Below are 19423 nucleotides of genomic sequence, written 5' to 3'. Positions count from 1 at the left end.
TGCAGATGAATATTGAAGATTAGTTTTTTTTATACAAATATTTTACCTGCACAATGACTTAATTTTATCAGGAAAATGCCCATATGACAAGACAGGTCCTGAAAAATCTTCTTACAGCTGTTGACACTTCATTATAGTGCTTGTAGTGAATGTAAAAACTTAAACAAGAACAAATAAAATGTCCCCTCAAAATATCCATTATCTTAGCAAATTTAGATATTGAAGAACTTAGAAACAGAAACAGGGAGTTCAAGGGTGTTCAAATATGAATGTATGAGACATGAATGAACTTACTCTACCTTTACTGCAGATGTTTCTCTCAGGTCAGTTTCTGATCATTTTGTTGTTTTCTCGCCTCTAGCGCTAAGTCAGACTCCAGTCCTGTCTGCACTGCTATCCTCTAAACAAAGAAAAAGAAAAAAACAGAAACTTATCAAAATGTTGTCAAAATGAAGGCCTAGAATGTAAATCATAGAGACACACCAACACACACACCTCTGTGTGTGTGTTGGTGTGCACACGCTGACGTGTGCACACCACACATTTTTCTTTAGCACAAAAACCTAATTACAAATTATTTTCTGTTAGCTACTTGTGACATGAGGCTCATGCTTGCTCAGACACAGAAACACAACAATTTAATGTTCAGTGATTTGTTATCACTTCTCAGAAATAATTATTAAATGTTTGCGGAACTGTGAAATTAAACAAAATCCCAGACCATACAATTAAACAAAATACAGCAAACACAATACTGTGAAGAAGTCACAGGAGCACGAACCTGAGTAACGGCAGCCACAGTTTTTATTATGCTCTCCTTTAATCTGAACCGCTGCCTTTGATTAAACCTGTGGAGTGCTCTCTGGGTGTTCACAACTTTCTTGACCACTTCTTCATCAGTTTTATGTTACCGTCATCTGGAGTCTCATGGTGTTTTCTATGTTTTAACCTGTTTTTAGCTTTCACTAATTTTTCTTCCTTTTGGTTTGCTGACCTCTCTGGATGAGTAAAAGTGACTCTTGTGAGTCCAAAGGAGCAATTACTAACAAGCATGATGTGCAACCCCCCTCCTCTTCTCCCCCTTGCGTTGGGAGGGGATAGAGAGAGGCCAAAAGCCCTTCAGCAAAAATGAATTTTCCAATTTCAGTTAGTTCTTCCATGAATAAATAAACAAATGAATAATTGAAGGGAGCAACATAAATAAATAACATCACAAACATTTCGCCGGTACTCATAAGTATTCTGCAGATAACTTGGGCTGCATGCTAATGATAAAAACAGTACATGTAGCAGGTTGAGATGCATTATTCACCACTCTCCTTTCACCTAAATTAAATAAATAAAAATCTTTCTCGCAACTCAAAACATCCTTTCAGCATTGAAGTGACAGGCCTCTCCCATTTATAAACACACAAGGACACCACAGAAAACAAATAACTGACCAGCCAGATGCTACGGGAAATAAATAAAAGAGAAAGGACCTGGCTGCCATGGAAAGGGACTCCAAAACCTCAGTAAGTCATTGAAAAGGAAAACATCTAAAAAGTGAGAAAGAAGCAGACCTTTATGAGGCCCAAAAGAGATTAATTCTCCCCTTTAACATTTGCTTTAACAGCGGTTCAACACAAAAACAGTCTAGAGTCTTTTCTGCTTGGGTCAATCAATATAAAAAATGAGAGGGATGTGAAGGTCATCATTTCTACCATAAAAGGCTCTGTACCTGCTCTGAATATTAAATCTGTCCACTCTAGCTGACAAATAATTAGAGGGCAAAAGTTTTTTACATTTTAATCCTGGTGGTCTATTCTGAGTAGAGATGTAAGTGGCTCCAATAGAAGAAGATTAAAGTGGGGGTCATCAACAACAACATAATCTGAGGTAACAATGTTTACAACAGCAGTGAGATGTTGGGCTCTTTCTGCCCACAGCCTTCAGCATCTACAACTCTTTGAAGGAAGCTGAATAATATGAGTTACAACCACACTGAACGTCCTGATTAAAGCAAATGGGCCATGTTAGAAAGTTATAGCAGAACTTTGTGACACACTGAGAAATCTTTGCTACTAGCTAATTAAGGTTTGTTGAATGAAAGACACGAGTCGGCTGAGGATTTCGTCTACCTCTAAATTTAGGATCACTCATTAGATTCATTCAAGCCCATGTTTTTATGATCAAACATTTATCTGAATTTGATAACTATAAAATAATCAGAAGCAGGTAATGATGATCCAATAAAGTCAGATTTATGTACCATGCTAAAATACTAGCTTGATGTATGTCAATACAGAGTACCTCTTTCTGGACTAAACCTGTATCTTCTCAAGATAACTTGTAACTAGTTATCTCCAAGTTATCTCACTAGGAGATAACTTTTTTATTTTGTTGTTTTTCTGGTGTGCAGCTAGTTCAAGCTTCTGTACGAACAAGAACACAGTTTTCGAGGAGCTCTGCTTTTTATCAGTGATGATAGTTATTTCTATTTTATTGATGTATAAAGTCTGTTATGGTAGTCTATAAAAATATCATCCATGACAAACAATAACAATTGGGTAATTTAGATGAGGTATAATCTAAACGCTTAATCTACCAATATGAGTGCAAAACAAACAATAAAACGCTTTATATTCAGGTTACCAGTCTTGAGTCATTCCTTCTCAGGGTCATCTAATGCATATAAATACTGAACAAGAAATAAAACCCTGGTTACTAATCTCCTTGTACTACAATAAAGAACTAAGCACCAGCAAACATGGAAGTAAGTTGCCCTTTATCCACACTGTGGTTTAATTGAAAAAAGCTCATTAAGGGCTACTGTTAACATGCTTTCCAAGCACAAACTGTTAATTAAAAACACAAGAATAACATGCATTTTAACACCATAGGAGGGAGAAAAAAAACTCATTTGCTTTGTGGCTCTACTGATTTGCAGTCTTTGGTGAAGCTGATGTTAATTAGAACCCTGTGACCTGATGTGATGATGGCCTGACCACACAGCAACTTCCCTCTTTCAATCCCCTGGCTGCATTCATCCACCAAGTAACCCCATAGTTCATGTAAAACCATCACACACAGTCTATAGGCTGTACAGTACGCATCTCTGTTTCCTAAAATGTAATGGATCTGAGCCCCCTATACACATGGTTGGGATTTTTTTTTATTTTAAGAACACCAACAGCAGCTTCTTATGCTGTATACCAGATCCATCTGTAAGTCCATCTTTCACAGTTATGCTGCCATGTAAAAGAAAGAGGGATAGTGATTTTGAGTGCAATATTATAAATATATAATCTGGATCAGTCAAAGGATAAATAGAGTAGCGATAGCATTATTTATGTATCTTACACCTGTCTGAAAAAGATTGCAGAGTAGAGCTTGAAGATGTATTTCCCCAAAGTTATGCAGAAGAGTCTGATATATGTAAATGCTGTTGCCCGAAAGTCACACTTTGCTCCCATGATACTTTAACAAGAAGTCTGTAGGAGCTTTGATACGTTTTTACTGAAAGACCGTCAAAGAAAGGAGCCATTTTTATGAAGTCACAAACTCACACAATGACAGGATCAGCCCATAAAAGTCCATGTGAAAGAAATGAGCAAGTGTTTGCCGGGTGTGAAAATATACTGCAGCATGCACCTCTGCAGACCCTTCTATTAATCAACCTGTCCACACTTTGTTTTGAGAGTAATCTCACCCAACCACCAGAGAAGCACTCAGCAGTAAGTGGCGCTTGGCTGTGGTTTGAAGGCCGAGCTTTATTACTATCCCAAGGCAGAGCAGAACTGTGCTGTAAAAACACATCATTTCAGAACTCAGCACTTGACTTTGGCAACGCGCCTCATGTATTGGGGAATACAGAGGTGATCTGAAAACTTGCCAGCAAGGTTTGTCTATCAAATCAGTTTCTAATATTAATTCTGAAACCTCCAATATATTCTGATCAAGACATTTAGAGCAGTTGCCTCGAGAAACTGGGTTTTCTAGGTACTACTCTTCCATTCTGTATGATCATAAAATATGTCCTTTTTTTGAATAGAAATTCATTGGTGGCCCAAAAATATTAAAAACAATACGTATAACTCTATCGATATTGTCACAATTTATAATTATTTTTTTAACCCTGCAATGTTTGGAATTAGATCGTGCAGTCAAAAGATGAATGTGAATATCCACACATGAGCTTTATTGAAAAGGAAAAGCCAAACAAAGAATAAAATGCCCATCATACCACACTGTGAAATCCACTTAACAGGATTCTTGCCACCCACAGTGAACCAGTGAAGACCCAGGGGATCTTCACTGGTTTTAGTTATATTCTTCTGATGGCAAAAAATAGTCCCATAGTTTTAACTTCAAAAAAATTTAAAGTTTTTTCTATTAGTTTTTTTTGTATTATAGTTGTAATTTATGCAACTTACTCATCACTGGATGTTTTTAAATTATTAATAATAAAGATGAAGAAATTTTGAATCTAGAATATTCTTATTCAAAGTGAGAGGAAACATCAATAGGATGCATTTTACTGTTTCACTTTGATTAGTAACGCCAATCATACATACTTGGAAGAGTCAATGGGACAAATGACCAAAACCCTTTCTAATAAAATCCTGATTATTTTTTTGGAGTACTGTGAAACCTTGTTGCTTTTCCTTGGTTTATTTGTTGCAAGTAGACATTAGCTCCTCCAAGCTATTTTTTAGCTATAGTAAAAGTCACATTAAACTTCAACTAAACCAACTGCCTCATCTCCTTTTTGAACTGCTCCAGAATACCTCCTTGAATATTTCAATGATAGAACAGAGAGGATGACCTGAAATTTCAAGCAGACGTACATAAAGTGCTGAAATATTGAAGGAGACAGCAGTGTTTGGATGGGCAGTGATATAGTGGAATCAAGTTTGGATGCAGGAGAGACTTTTAAGCTAAGGTTCCTATAGATCTGTTCAGTTTGAAAGCCATAACAAGCGTATTAAACTTTTCTAACTTTTAAAGGCCTACGGTAAGGATGTGTCTTTATTGATGTGCAAATATAAGTTGGCTTCTATGGCAAACACAATGTAAACCTGAGCTGACATTTAAAGATAAATAATTAAAATTCAAGAAAGTGTGTGTATATGTTGTGGATGCAGAGCAATGCAGGTGTGAGCCAATGACTGCTCTTAAATAGGTGACCTACATGCTATAAAGAGGACATTTCTTTGGACTACTGTCTAAAGAATGTGTGTGAATCCAACATTCTTCCTTCAAGGGCATGAAGATTGAATGTTTTCCTCCTCTACAAGTGATGAAAAGAGCTTTTGACCCAGGTCTTATGGGTAACATATTGGGCACAGCTGCAGCTCTTCGAAAGCTGGGGATTTTTTCTCTCTCTCAAAAGACAGAGGTCAGCAGGTCACGGCATAAAGGCCCACAGCATTTCCAGCCTTTTCCAGCTTTGCTCTTTGAGCTCAATCAAAAGGCCTGAACTGTTTCCAAAGGTACGCATGAACACTTGTATGTAGTAGCAAATTCATCAATTGCCACGAAGCAAAAGACAACATCTGCAACATCTTCAGTTAATTGGTTCTTTCTCAAAAGGAAAAAGAAAGTCATTTTTTGAAAACCAAAATGCAAAATGAACATGGCAAACAAAACTAGAGTCAGATTCAAAAAAGCTTAAAAGACTATATTTGGGTAGTAGCAGCCTTTGCTCCCTTGCTTTTTTAAGAAGACCATGGTGTTGTGCAGGACTGATTATGTTCTGTTATGAGTTCTTTTTTTGAGTTTCCTTTGGGTACAGTAGTACTGTTTTGGGAGCACTTTTATTCCAAAAATTAAAGAAGGTGCTAAATATGGTTTTCAGATGTTATACATGATGTGTGCAGATATTCTAGACTGTTCTTTATTTATAACTTCACTACATTTGATTTCCTATCATCAATGGCTAAAATCTATCTGAAAATGTTGACATTCTGTACCGTTTCACATATAGTAGAAGACATTCCCTCTTGTACAGTCCTTTGCTGATCCCTTTCACACATGCTGACATAATTCAAAGCAAACCTGTACAATACTTGATGTTATTGATTTTAAGTCCTGTTCATATGGAATTTTAAATTCTTTCTCCTTTTTAACAATAGCTTCATGACAGCCACTCTTTATAAATGTTATTTTTGTCTGATTTTTTAAATTTGTTTGATCACTTAAAAAGTGAGACAAAAATACAAAACAGCAAAATAAGGAAAAGTCTGAGGGGACTATTTATTTTATTTTATTTTTTGTATCAGTGTGAAAGTTAGGTGGAGGAAATCAGAAATGAAAAGAACATGAGGATAAATGCATGCAGACTTCCCATGTGTACATCTCTATGTGTTGTTAATACAATGACCACTTAAATTTTTCTGCATTTACCAATATTCTTCTCACATGTACCTCAAAAATCGGTACTTTGTTCTGCCTCCTAGCTTTCTCCAGCTCAACACCTAGACAGAAACTACAGAGCAGAGGTGAAGCGTGTGGAGGATTGGAAGAGTCTGTTTTTAAAGGTGTCAGCACACCTAATTTCTGCATAATTCATGTCACACCTCAGAGATGATCCATTTGCAGGTTACGCCAAGAGAGTTGTGCAATAAGCTGAAGAGATGCAGCTCTAGAGGACATTTGCAAACTAACATGTCTCACACACGTTCATATACATGAAATATCCTACACTCCAAGAGCCAGAGAATAGGGTGGGATTTTCCTTTTGGGGCAGCATCCTGTGTGGCTACGTTTTAAACCATTTTCACTGAAGCGACTTCTGGGGTTTTGACATTGAGGTGCCCAAAGAGAGAGCCAAATCTGTGACGAAAAATGAAAAGAGAAATAGGGCAAAGGATAAAGAGAGATAGAAAGTGGAGCACAGGGAAGAAGCAGTTCATGCTACCACAACCCTCCACACTTCAAGACGCTGATTTATAATTTTAATATCTCTAATTTCCACAGCGGCACCCGTTTTCCAAATGTCATTTTCCAATTTATGTCAAACCATGTGACCATTTTTCTTAATACAGCTTATGACAACCTCTGTGGCAAAGCGGATATGCAATTCAGATTGAGTGTCTTACAGGCCTAGTGGCAGACACACTAGGGTGTTTATATGTTTATCTTTATCAGTGTCTGCTCAGTCTTTTGGGGGGGGGGAGGCGAAACACTGGGAGCATTTTATTCCAGGAAAAATTGGGTTTGCTGCAAAATATGTGCCCTCTGGGAATAAAGCCATAATTTAGTCATAAATCTAATAATTACAGTTAACATAATAAGAATTATGATAGTGAAAATGATAACGTATTAAAATATGAATAGGAGGCTAAAATTAAATGTGGGGTAGTATTAAGACTATTACATGAATATTGATGTTCATTAAAACAGAACGTATCTTTTTCGCATAACACTCAGTCTTGATGCAATGATCTTCAGCTGCTCCAAACTTCGGCCCAGATGGAGCAACCAGTCATTACTGGTAACTCTAATTTGCAGAAGTCTTCTTGTATGGCTTTAAGGGTAAGATGATAAAATACCGAAGCTAGTGACATCAGAGTGGCTTACATAGTAATTTTGCCTTACAATAACAATATTTTAGTGCTTGAAGCCCATAATTATCAGATTTTTTTCCAAACCGTCCATGTGCTTCAACCATTAATATAAGGAAATTGAAAAGAAAAAAGCACAAACACAAAGCTACATTTATAAATGCACTATATCAATCACAAGAAGGAATACATTGCATACTTTTTGTATTTTTTACTCCAGTTCATGTGTTGTATGACTACACTGGGAATGCTGTTGACTTAAAAAACACAGCCGTTCTGTGTGAGAATTTCCGTATTTTGCACTTTTCTTCAAGTAAACATTTCATGTAACTTTCCACTATAGCTCTCCTATCCATCTGTTCATGTGTTTATCTTTACCAGATAAACATTATATCTCATCATTAAGATGTTTATGGTACCTTAATTGGTAAGGTGAAATGAACCACACCATCATCGTATGAAAGGTCGTTATTATAGTAATCAAAAGCTGAGATGTATAATTGCTATCAATTTGAAGGAGTTATACAATCTAAACTGCTCTGTTTTAGTTGTATAATTGTAAATTTTGCCAATGTTAATGTTGAGAAATACAATGATTTAACTTGGAGTAAATATCCCAAGTAGCAACTGTCTTTATAAAAAGCAAAGTCAGCTGATCAGAATATTCATTTAGGTTGGACGGTGCATCATCAAGGTGCAACACCACATCTGTTTATATCTGTTTTTATGGTGTCCGAGAATAAAATACAACTTGCCTGTCCTAGATCACCCCAACCAAGAAAAGCTCCAAAAACCACAAACATGCAGGTAACTGAATGTGATGGCATACTGCTCTTAAGAACTGACTAAAGTAATCTAAAGCGTCTCACCTTTATCCCTGGTCTCCCCTCTGAGCCAAACACTTATCGACTCTCTGAGTAGCAGAGCCCGCTAGTGCATGTTCCCAACTATTGAAAGAAAGGGTAAAAATAACAGGAACAAGTTGTCGGAAATGAAATTTCAATTCATCCAGTCCCTTTATACACTGGTGCGAGAGCCTGTCGTTGAGAGGGGGGGATCAATAGTGTTTAGACAGCGGGGCAGATTTTCTAAGCGTCGGATCAATAGGAAGGAGAGAGGAAAAAATACCCTGGCTTTTCTCTGGCTGTTGTAGTAAATAGGAACAAATCAGTGGCCTTAGGCTAAATGGATTGACCAGCTGTTTCCGAGTTCTGTGTTGTAAATAAAGATCCATTCTGAGGTGTGTAACTGAGGCCCAAAGGCACAAGTGCTGCTTTTCAGGTTGGACTTCCATAAGATGTGCTGTGCCACACAAATGTCCTCATCAAAGGTGAACTGTGACAGAAACAGGGAGCAGGAATGCAAATGTTCTAGTGAACCTATTTTGTGGGTGTGTAGGATGGTAGGGTTCTATCAGAAATACAAAAAGGGATTACACCATTTACATGCCAATAGTTTTTATCAAATCCCTTGTCTGAATGCTTTTGTTGAGGAATGAGAAAAAAAATAAAAACTTCAACCAGACTGCATATTTTTGTGTATGTATGTTGAGCTCATTTATAAAAGACTGATCCCAAATACACCTTTCAATTACATAAAATGTAATTGAAGTTGCAACACAGAGCAGAATAAAACACCACATTTATCGGTGCCAGCCATCGCAAAACGGTGCACAGCAATCTTAGAATTTTAGCTGAGTAATGTAAATCACTGCATGAAGAATAACATTCGTTCATGAGGTAGGCAACTATAGCAATCAGAGTATAAGATCCTGGCAGGATGACTGATGGTCTGCTTGCTTTGCCTCACCTCTGGACTTATTAAAGAAAAACACCACAGGCGAGGCAGTCATAGAACTCATTGGTCAACCACAGTGGCAAGAGTGATAGGTGAAATTCATCACAGAAAACCCTTCATACCAAACAAAACAAACACTGGAGAACACAGTGACAAGAGAGTGCAGGGTCATTATAGTGCTGGTAGCCTCCAAACATTGGGACAAGAGACTTCATAGGATGCTGGTTTATGGAAAAAGACAGCTGCTGACTGTGGCTCCAGGGCTGACAAGGAAAATTTGAAGTGCGTAAGGGAAATCTGAGGATTTTATCATTCCCTGAGATCCTGTCATGGGCAAAGATAGCAAAAATTGCTTTCTCATCATAGCCTTTGCTTCTGGCATTCAGAGTAATTGCTAAACAGAAAGTATAGAGCTCCTTTGGTGTGTATAAACAAGTAACACTATCTACTGTTTCGAGAGATAATGTAACAGCATTTTATGCGGATAAAACATAGAACAGCATGCTAGTTTTCATGCAATAACTGCAGAAATTCCATAAACAATGCATATCTGCTCTTACAAAGCATAACCTCTGCAAGAACAAAAACAGCTAGACATGTCAGATGACTCATTTGAGAGCCATTTCATAATGTAATTGGAGCATTGTGTGTGCATGTTTGTGAGTGCTGCATCTCACTGATTAAGAGGTGACCTTACATTGTGCATTTACCGCATCTCGAACTGAGCAGCAGAGGTTAGAGCATAACTCGTTGGCTTCCTGAACACATTACCTTAATGATGCCATTCCTCACGCCTCCATTTCAACACATTTAGAGACAGAGCAGTTGCAGCTTCTATTGAGACAATCAAATGTCTCCGCCAGCTATTTATGCAAAAAAGGGTAACCTGATTTAACGACACTAACATTCCTCCCATCCCAAACACATAAAATATATAGACAATGCCATCATGTTGGAAGAGTCATTAAAAATTTAGATAACACTTTTCTGTTTAGTACTGATGAACATTCACCAAAATGTGACTTCTTACAACAATTTTGGACTAAAAAATTACAATGTGGCTGAACAATATATAACGTATATTTAAAAAGTCTGATGGGGCAGAGACCATTTTCTTACTCTTGACATGTCCTTTTTTATCCAATGGACTGTGTCTTTAATGGGGCATGTCCCACTAGACTATCTGTTCTATATGAAAGTCTGTGTAATAGTATTTTTCCACCATTTTGAGATATTTGGGGTGTTCTTGAGAGGAGACAAAGGCTACTGAGAGTGTTTATGCTTCTGGTGAGTACAGTAGAATCTAATGTGTAATGCAGGGCACTTTAGCATTAAGACGCCTGGGGCTATTCTTTAAGTGGTCTTTACTTTGAAAACACAGGTACCCTCCAGGGGATGAGGAGTGGTTTGTTGCATGCATGTGTCTGTGCATGAGGAGTCAGTTGGCTAGGAGGGAAGGGGAAAAAAGAGAGCAGAATCATTCCAAGGGCCATGCAATGCACTGAATTATATATCCATACATCATCAGCCCATGTCAGACTTTGATTCAGTGCGGTGGTCTTACAGAAACCACTGTGCTATCATGTTTAATAATGCAAGCTGGGATTAGGTGCTTACTCTCTTCTGGTAAATGTGGGCAAATGAGTTAATTCCACTGATGCCCTCTAAGCCCCCGCAGGACTCACATAGATCTAAACATTAAGCTTAGATTTCTTGTTCTTTTTCTGCATGCAGCAAAACAGTTTTAATGCCTCAATTTAAGCCAAAGCAATGTAAGAAAAATTGGTTGCTGCTATGTAAGAATTGAACATGACTTTTGATGTTTAACAATCTAATAAGTTATTGTGGGAGCAAATACATTCTTTGCTTAGCTTCCTGCTGCTTCCTGCTGTATAACAAAAGAAATATTTTTCATAAATGTAATAAAACATGAGGAAGATCTCTCACTGTAATTATAGTGGGAGACAAGGAACCTTGGCAACCATGGGAGCGCTCAAGACAGCACAGTGTAACATAAATATACAGTTGTCATGTATATACAGTACAAGTATGCCATTTTCTGACAGCGTTCTTGATGAAAACCAGCTAAGATGAGAGAAAAAGAAAAGAAAATACAATTTTGTTTGCACTTCAGAGAGTTAATGGTGTCAGTGAATGTAACAGTGAGGCCTCATAGCCATTTTTAAAGGCATTAAACCACTTAGCATATCTCAGCTGGTCCCAATGGCAGTGGCCTTGGTAATGAGGAGCAGTTGGTACAACAGTCATTAGGCCTTGCTTTCTCCGCCTTCAGGAATCTTTTATTTCCATAAAACCTTTTATCCATTTCTGTCTGTGCTGCTCTACAGTCTCAAGCCAACCCATGCAACGCCATTAACGACTACAGCAGTATTGTAAATGTCATTACATAGTTTGTATCATCAATACTTCTAAAAACAGAACATCAATAGGAATAGAGGCAGGGCTGATACAATATGTTTCTGGTAGTTTCACTTTCTTGTAGGTCTAATTAAGCTGGGTTTTACAGAAAGGCAGAGCAAAAAATGAGAATGGAAGGAGAGGGTGACCCAATTAAATCTACACTGAAACTTAGAACTACTCTCCAGAACGGCTCAGTATCCATGAAATAAGAGAAACATATGAAAACAATGAGAACAAAGCTTATTAGTTCCTAAAAGAAGCATGCATTAACATTCTCAAATTATTTTTTCCTCCATATCTTCCTGACTATCCCATAAATATATATATATATATATATATATATATATATATATATGATCCAATGACAAGTGAAAATGTGCGAGTGCTGAGAAGATATGAAGAGTTGCCATGGTGATATAGCATGGAATCTGACTGTACAGTTTATCCATGGTCATGTGACTGATATGTGGAGTGCTGCTGTGCTCGAGGCATGTAGACCACAGGCCACTTAACCTCAGTTGCTGGTAGCGATCACAGGATGATTGAGCTGAATTTGTTGGCGGTTTCTGTCTGTAGGTCAAGCTAGATGTGTATTTGGTTGGTGCTGCTCCAATCAGAGCCCAGGCATTCTCAAATCTTCTACTTTTTAATAAGGACGACAAAGACTCAGAAGACTATATGACATTCATACATAGCTACAACATCTACTTTCCATAAAGACATTCTTTAATGACATAGAAGGAAGAAGGAAATAACAGTGAAGTCGTTCTTTCAGTAGAAACAGTCAACATTAATGCGATTAGCACATATGTCAAAGACTGCTGATAAAGGTTCTGGTTTGCAGTACTGCTCAAATGAAGAGGTTCTAAAATGCTTTGAACGTTGTCTTGCCTTTGGACAGTCTATTAAGAGAGTGTCAGTAGGAATGTTTTTTAAAAACCAATGCCCCATCTTCTGATTAAAAGGGTCGGGCACTGAAGCAAAATCAACTTTCTTTATTGTTATATCATGTTATAACACATATACCCAAAATCTTGTGTTTCTTGAGTTCATCAGACAAACTACTTCTCAGTCCAAAGAACTGCCGGAAATGAAACCATGGAGAAGCATTATTGTGACAACTTGATGAATAGGAAATGTTGGAAATGGTAGAAGATTCTTAAAGACATAAAGGCCAATTGCAAGGCGTCATATATGCGCAGTAAAATTTGTTGCGTTTTTTTAAATTTATATATATAGCATTTTCATAACTACTGAGAATAACTCAGTTACTTGATTGTGCATTTGGAAAATAAGCAATATCCCCCTTTAAGACTTTAAAAATTTCTAAAGAAAAACCTTCTTGGAATCTAACATGACAACCTGGTTTAAAGGTTACAGTATCACTTCAAATTAGTTTATTTATATATCAGTCCAGCAGAATCTCTCAGCAAAAGCAATACAAATTCAATTGGACCAGAAAGGTTATATTTTTGATTTTTTGCATTTGTCTAAATAACAATATCCACTGGGTTACACTTAAAATTATTTAATTATGTGAATGAATCACATTTGTATCTATTACTGGTCAACCACAAAGGTTATTATGATTGCCATTTTAATGACAAGTGAATGCGCTTCTCTAATATTTCAACTTAAGATAATCAGACGTAAAATGCAACACAGAGAAAATCAGGGGTGCCAATGATTGTACAACCAGAATGAAAAATGTGGACAAAAGGAAGCAGATAAAGGAATAAGACCAAACAAACTAAAAAAAAAAACAAAAAAAAAAAACATCCCAGTAGAACAATTATGAATCTAATCAGAGGTTTCTGGATGAAGGTACAGCTCTCGTCTCTCACCAACATTTGCATCATAACAGGGTGTGCAATATTAATTTCTGAGTTTACTGCCTATTTGGAAGTGCAGACTATGAAAACCATTAAGAGCCCAAACAGGAAAGCAATTTGCTGTCACATGGATTTGCCTCTATTAAAAAGAAACATCTTGTTAACCATTTGGAATTAGACTCATTTGGCAAAAGGCAGCCTGCTGTTGCTCTCTGGCAAAATAAGTAATTGTGCTATTTCTTTATTCTACCCCTCTCTTTCTTTGATTTGTGCAAGCAAAGTGGGGAATGGTGGATAGAGGGAGTGACTGGATGCAAAGGTAATTAAAGTTGCTGGCTATCTATTTGGTTAATGTAGGGATCAAGCCTGTCAAGAGCCTTGGAGGCAAAGAGCAAGATGAGAAACATCTATTTTTTCACCAAGTCTTCCAGCCTCCAGGCTGACCCAACCTAATCCATACATCACCTATTCCAGTCTGGCAGTGCACATATTAAAACAAAAACAATCCTTTCACAAAACCTGGAATTAATTCAATAAGCTTATCTGACTTCAATTAGGTTCCAAAATCTTGTTATAACATCTCATGCTACTGAACTGTGACTAAGAACACAGAACCTGCAAAACAGAGAAAGACAAACCATCCTGACAAACTTGTCAACTTTTCGTTGTGATATTGTTTGGCTTTTAGTTAATTTTGTTACAATTTCTCTGCAAAGAGTTGTTTGTTTTTCCTCCACACTTCTAAAAGTCACTCTTTGAGTTCATTGTGTAATGCAATTCTGAGTCCAAATTGAAGAGCCTTTAGATATCCCAAAATCCAGGAGAAGCCAACTATCACCACATACCGTATTTGAAGTGATCATATTTTTGCAGAAGGAACAGCAGTTTCAGATGAACTGATTTTTCCTCCACCTGTAAGAGCAAAAGGTTCAGAGAAACTATACAGCCTCATCTGTCGCACATTTGCAACATACATTTTCCTGATTTACATCTAACATTCTTGTTCAGCTTTTTGGACGTTCACTTAGTTTTCTGAAATTGTGAAATTCTGTTAGAGTAACATTTCTGCTTTTTCTATATATTTTTTTAAATCACCTATTAAATAAAATTTTCCTGCTTTTTATCTCCTGCGCCTGCTCTGGGGTATAACTTTAGATACAACTGAAACAACTCTAGAAAACTCTGAAATCTTAAGTGCTTGGAATAATCAAGAGCACAGTTACAGACTCTGTATGGTACTGGCTAGATCACTTGGGTATAGGATAGATTCTTCTTGTGTAAGGTTTTCATACAGGGCAGTTGAAACCATAAAGACTTGTTGCATTGCTGCTTTCAACATGAGCTCAGTTAACACTTTCCTCAATCAAAGCCTGATGCCACTGGTAGTCTCTAAAGTGTTTCAAAGAATCATCACTAGAGGTTTCTTTTCATTAAAGTACAGTGACTGTTTTAATTTCAAAATTACAATTAGATATCATGATTCAAAATTAGGCCTTGAAAGCACATTTTTTAAAAAAGGAATGAGTAATATCCAGGGATGCAACTACGTATTTTCTGCGATATAAGCAGAATGGTACCTATGTTAGATTCTCTCTCATGTTATTATGATACTTCCACTTTCCTGTCTGCATTTTGGTCCGATCCTTGTGCCGGCCATGACAGATATGGCACTTGCTTACTAGATATAAGGAAAGCACTACTGATATGCTTACAGTACTTCACTTTAGGAAATCCAATGTATTCTTTTAAAGTCAACTCGTACACTGAACTTCTGGATAAGTAATATTTCCTGTGGATTGTCATGACCTTATGATCACCAGCTCGGTGGGTTTTCCTTCTAACATAATCTAAGCTCACCTAACTCCGTCAATGGACTGTGGAAAAAAAGGAATTTATTGGGTGGCGTGTAAGGTGTTTTATCGTTGGACCAGGAGGGCCCATTTACCGTGAACTGCATGCTCAGTCTTGACCACAGGTATTGATTGCCAGCAATGGTCATGGCGTGGCTGACTAGTTAAAGCCATGCATGTGCCCTCAGTGGGAGATGAAAATGAGGCCTTTGTGTGTAATGATCTGTGTATGAGCAGGGAGAAGAGGCCGCAGAGACGGAGAGGAAAAGAAATGAAACGATTCCCTTTCTCTTTCATGAGAGGAACTGCACTGAGCCATGCTTGGCTACTTAATGTGAGATTTTTTTTTGTTGTTTTTTTTTGAGGGGAAAATTAAAAAGAGAGAGAACAGAACGAGATGGCAATCGGAGGAAAGGGAGCTAAATGCCTGAATATGCAGGCAGTGAATGAGAGCATCCTGATGCTGAGAGCTGAATGTGAAGCAGTCTACTGGGGATAGACTATGATATGATCTGTCTAGAAACTGGCAAGCCCAGGTCTCTGCCACAACACTCTATGTGAGTTGGCCACAAAACAATGGTCCCTAACAAGAAAGACGGAAATGATGAATAAGACAGAAGTATGTTTTTGTTTTCGAAGCTGCAGCTGCAATTTTTTTTCCCTCTTCAATAAGAAGTTAAGAGTCACGACTTACAAATGTGCCGTGAACAAAGGGCTTGAGTCCACATACACCGTCCACCAGTCCCCAACCCCAGTCACTATATGTTAACAGGGCAAGCTTCACTACATCACTGCTTTACAGTAAAATTGCGAGTCACAAATAAGCAACACAATTCCACTGTGAATACCACTTCTATTCATGGTCTGAATTTGTGAGTAGTCTGCAAGATGTGCGAATTGGACAATCACGCATTGTCAAAATCGTTTGGAAATGGGCTGAGTTCAAGAATAGAGTGGCACTTCTTTTACAACAGCTGAATGAAACAGCTTAAACAGCAGTGGTGGTGGGTGTGAAAATGCCAATCACTGGGAACAACAGATAGGGCACTGTATTCTCAGAAGGAAGTCATGTAAGGCAGAAAAAAAAAACATTTCTTCAAATCTGGAAGTAAACAGTCCAAATTCTCAAAAGATCTGCATTTAGTTTAATTACAGTGCAGGACAAGACGTTATTTAAAGACAGTCTGAACTTGAACGTAGCAGGTGAAGTGTTACATGACCTCATCCCCAAAGCCTCTGACTTCCAACCTGCAGGGACAAGTGTCTGTTCATTTTGCCACAAAGGCCTCATTAACACAAACCCTTTGCCATCATTAAGACATTTGCAGTAAAATTAATTGAAAGACAGATTAAAAATAAATTAAGAAAAATGTGTTGCAGAATGCCTACGTGCACTTCATAAATCACCCTGGCAAAGCCAGGAGCTGCCTCCCCATAATTAACTGCAGACTATTTATTTTATCCTGACGGTATAAATTAGAATTCAGACGCACAGATTATATTAGGGGTGTCTGCCATGCGGAACTGCTGAGGAGTGTGCAGAATATTTTAAGGATACAAAGAGGAGAACAGAGAGAGTATGGGAGAGAGAGAGATATGTAGAAAGGCAAACAATATGTAAATGCACACCAAGCAGAAAGATTACATTTGTGTCCCCGTAGTGAAAGTATTTATTCAGGCATAAAGAAAGAGGAGACAACACAATTAAGAGCGACAATCAAGTGTGTGATTAAATGAAACTACAACGCTTGATTAAATGAACCGTTCCATCAACTCCTCATCATTAAGAACAAGATTCAAATTCTGCTGCAGGTTTAAGCAGTGTTGTTGGCATGAAGCCTGTGACAAGTAATAGACTGGTGACATAACACTGCCCAGGAAATTTCTGCTCATTTTCCCCTGTTGTTTCTTGCTACCGGATCACAACTTGGGCATTTCACATGCAAATGCAGACAGAACCTCTCCTGCCAATCAGCCTCAGACACCCCCCACAGACACACTTGTGTTCTCCCAGCATCTCTCTTGCTATCTTTGAACCTTTCAGTGTTACAGTCAGCGTTGGCCACACACTGCCTCCTCGTGGGCACATTGCCCATACTGGCACAGAGCCAGAGCTGCTCTGCCACACTTGACGGGCAAAACACACCCTCCCTCTCAACTTGCTCAAATTCCCCATGCATTCTTTTATCTGAATGCCTGCGGCCGTCTCCTCCGTCTTTTTTCTGCACCGCAGCTGAGATCAACACTTTGAAAGTATGCCCTCCAACCAGCCTCAGAAAAATGCTAGCACTCAGAGCACTAGCACTGCAAAGGAACAAATGAAGCCTATTTGAATTCCTGGCTATTATGCAATCAAACATGACACTAAGTTACCTTTAAACAATGTTACGTCAATGCACTGGATCAGGTATCCGGTGTAAAGATGGATAATATTAGCCACTGAGTGAAAGTCAAATTTTATTGCAAAAAAAGAGCCAGAATTTGAGCCAGGTTTGAGTTGTTTATCCAAGTATTGATGAGACGATATAGTTCAAAACTCCCAGCAAAGTGAACATTAACCACACGAAAATGCTATAATATAATGTGCAGTGGAGCAGCTCACTGCCGACAAACACAAGTAAAGCTTCACTATTACACCTTATTGTGAATAAAACCCTGAAAACCAATATTTATTTGTAGTCTATTGCATTTCTAAGTACACTTAAAATAGTGGAATGGTTATCATGGAGTACATCTTTCTAAAGACAACATCAGGTTATCACAAACAGTCCATCCTGCTTCCATGTGAAGCCTGCAGTGATTTAACTAAGATCACTGCAATTTCCCATCTCTCCACCATTTTTTTTTTCCATTTGATCACTAATATTTTTAAATATTAGTGACTATCACTACTGTATTGTGTTAACTGGGGCTTTATCAGAAGATATTATGAACAAGGACAAAATTAGGCAGTGTATCTTTAAGAGTTAATTTTCCTTGCTTGTTCTGTGAAGCATGTCCCACTGTGACAGCCTCACAGAGGGAGACTTGTGTACTATGCTGCTCCCAACACAGACTCCATTTAAAGCCGACCGTTTCACAGGGTTAGATCTACCTCCCTTCGGAGTGTAATTTCGGTTTCAGTGTTTGTTTCATATTTCTGTATTTTGAGCTTCAAAATTCCTGCTGTATTTTTGTTATGCCTGAGTAGTGGAGGGTGGCGAGCATGTGGAGGTAAGAGGAGGCAGTGTGAAGGATAAGACACGATCAAAGTGCCATATTTAATGGATTTTATTTTAGAAAGTACATATAATTTATAATTTATGAAAGATCAGCATATCGGTTGTCAACACTGCTGCTAAATCAACACTCACCAAACTTTACCTGGCCAATGCTAGCAAAGCTTGTACCTCAAATAAAAAAGAAAGTTAATTTTTAACAGTCATGGCACGAAGAACGACCAGTCTGCCTCAGATGTATAATTTGGTTTCCTTGGTGAGTAAAAAGCCTTGGAGGTGTGCATACACAGCAGTCATGTTTGTTAAGATACATGGCTAGTGCTGGCCTTTCTTTACTAGCACGGGGCGGGGGGAACACAGTAAATCACCATAAAATAAAATAAAAAATATATATACTTATTACATTCTGCACACTGCATACATTCGCTTCCTTTACATATTGCACAGGCCCAGCGCAAATGTGCAGTGCTGCACATGGGCAAAAACATGGTATGAAAAATGACAGCAGGGAGGGGTAACTGCAGACTGGAATATAATGGTGTGCTGGAGCGAAGGAGAAATAATCATACCTAGTGAAGGGGGAGAAAACGAGGGAGGGAGGAGGAAGAAGAAGATGAGTCTGTGCCCTGTAGCAAGGAAACGGAGCTCCACTGCTTGGCTGCTGGACTAACATTGCCCAAGAATTTCTTTCAGATAGGTGCAACACTATGAAGCATCTGTTCTCTACAAAAAAAAAGGACAAAAAATAAAACACTACC

The 19423-nt window shown here is 38.0% G+C and overlaps 1 long non-coding RNA gene across 3 annotated transcripts in view; it reads right to left on the bottom strand.

The window, feature by feature from the left end:
- LOC122843924 overlaps nucleotides 1–19423 on the bottom strand; it is a 53940-nt gene that overhangs the window by 24611 nt on the left and 9906 nt on the right. For all 3 annotated transcript variants that reach the window (XR_006372797.1, XR_006372799.1, XR_006372798.1), the window contains exon 4: nucleotides 300–400. This is a non-coding gene — a long non-coding RNA (uncharacterized LOC122843924). The remainder of the gene's footprint in view (nucleotides 1–299; nucleotides 401–19423) is intronic.

The sequence above is a fragment of the Gambusia affinis genome, linkage group LG02 (assembly GCF_019740435.1).
Source record: "Gambusia affinis linkage group LG02, SWU_Gaff_1.0, whole genome shotgun sequence".
NCBI lineage: Eukaryota > Metazoa > Chordata > Actinopteri > Cyprinodontiformes > Poeciliidae > Gambusia > Gambusia affinis.
Note: the sequence above shows the minus strand (reverse complement) of the source record. Positions and strands in the feature narration are given on the sequence as shown.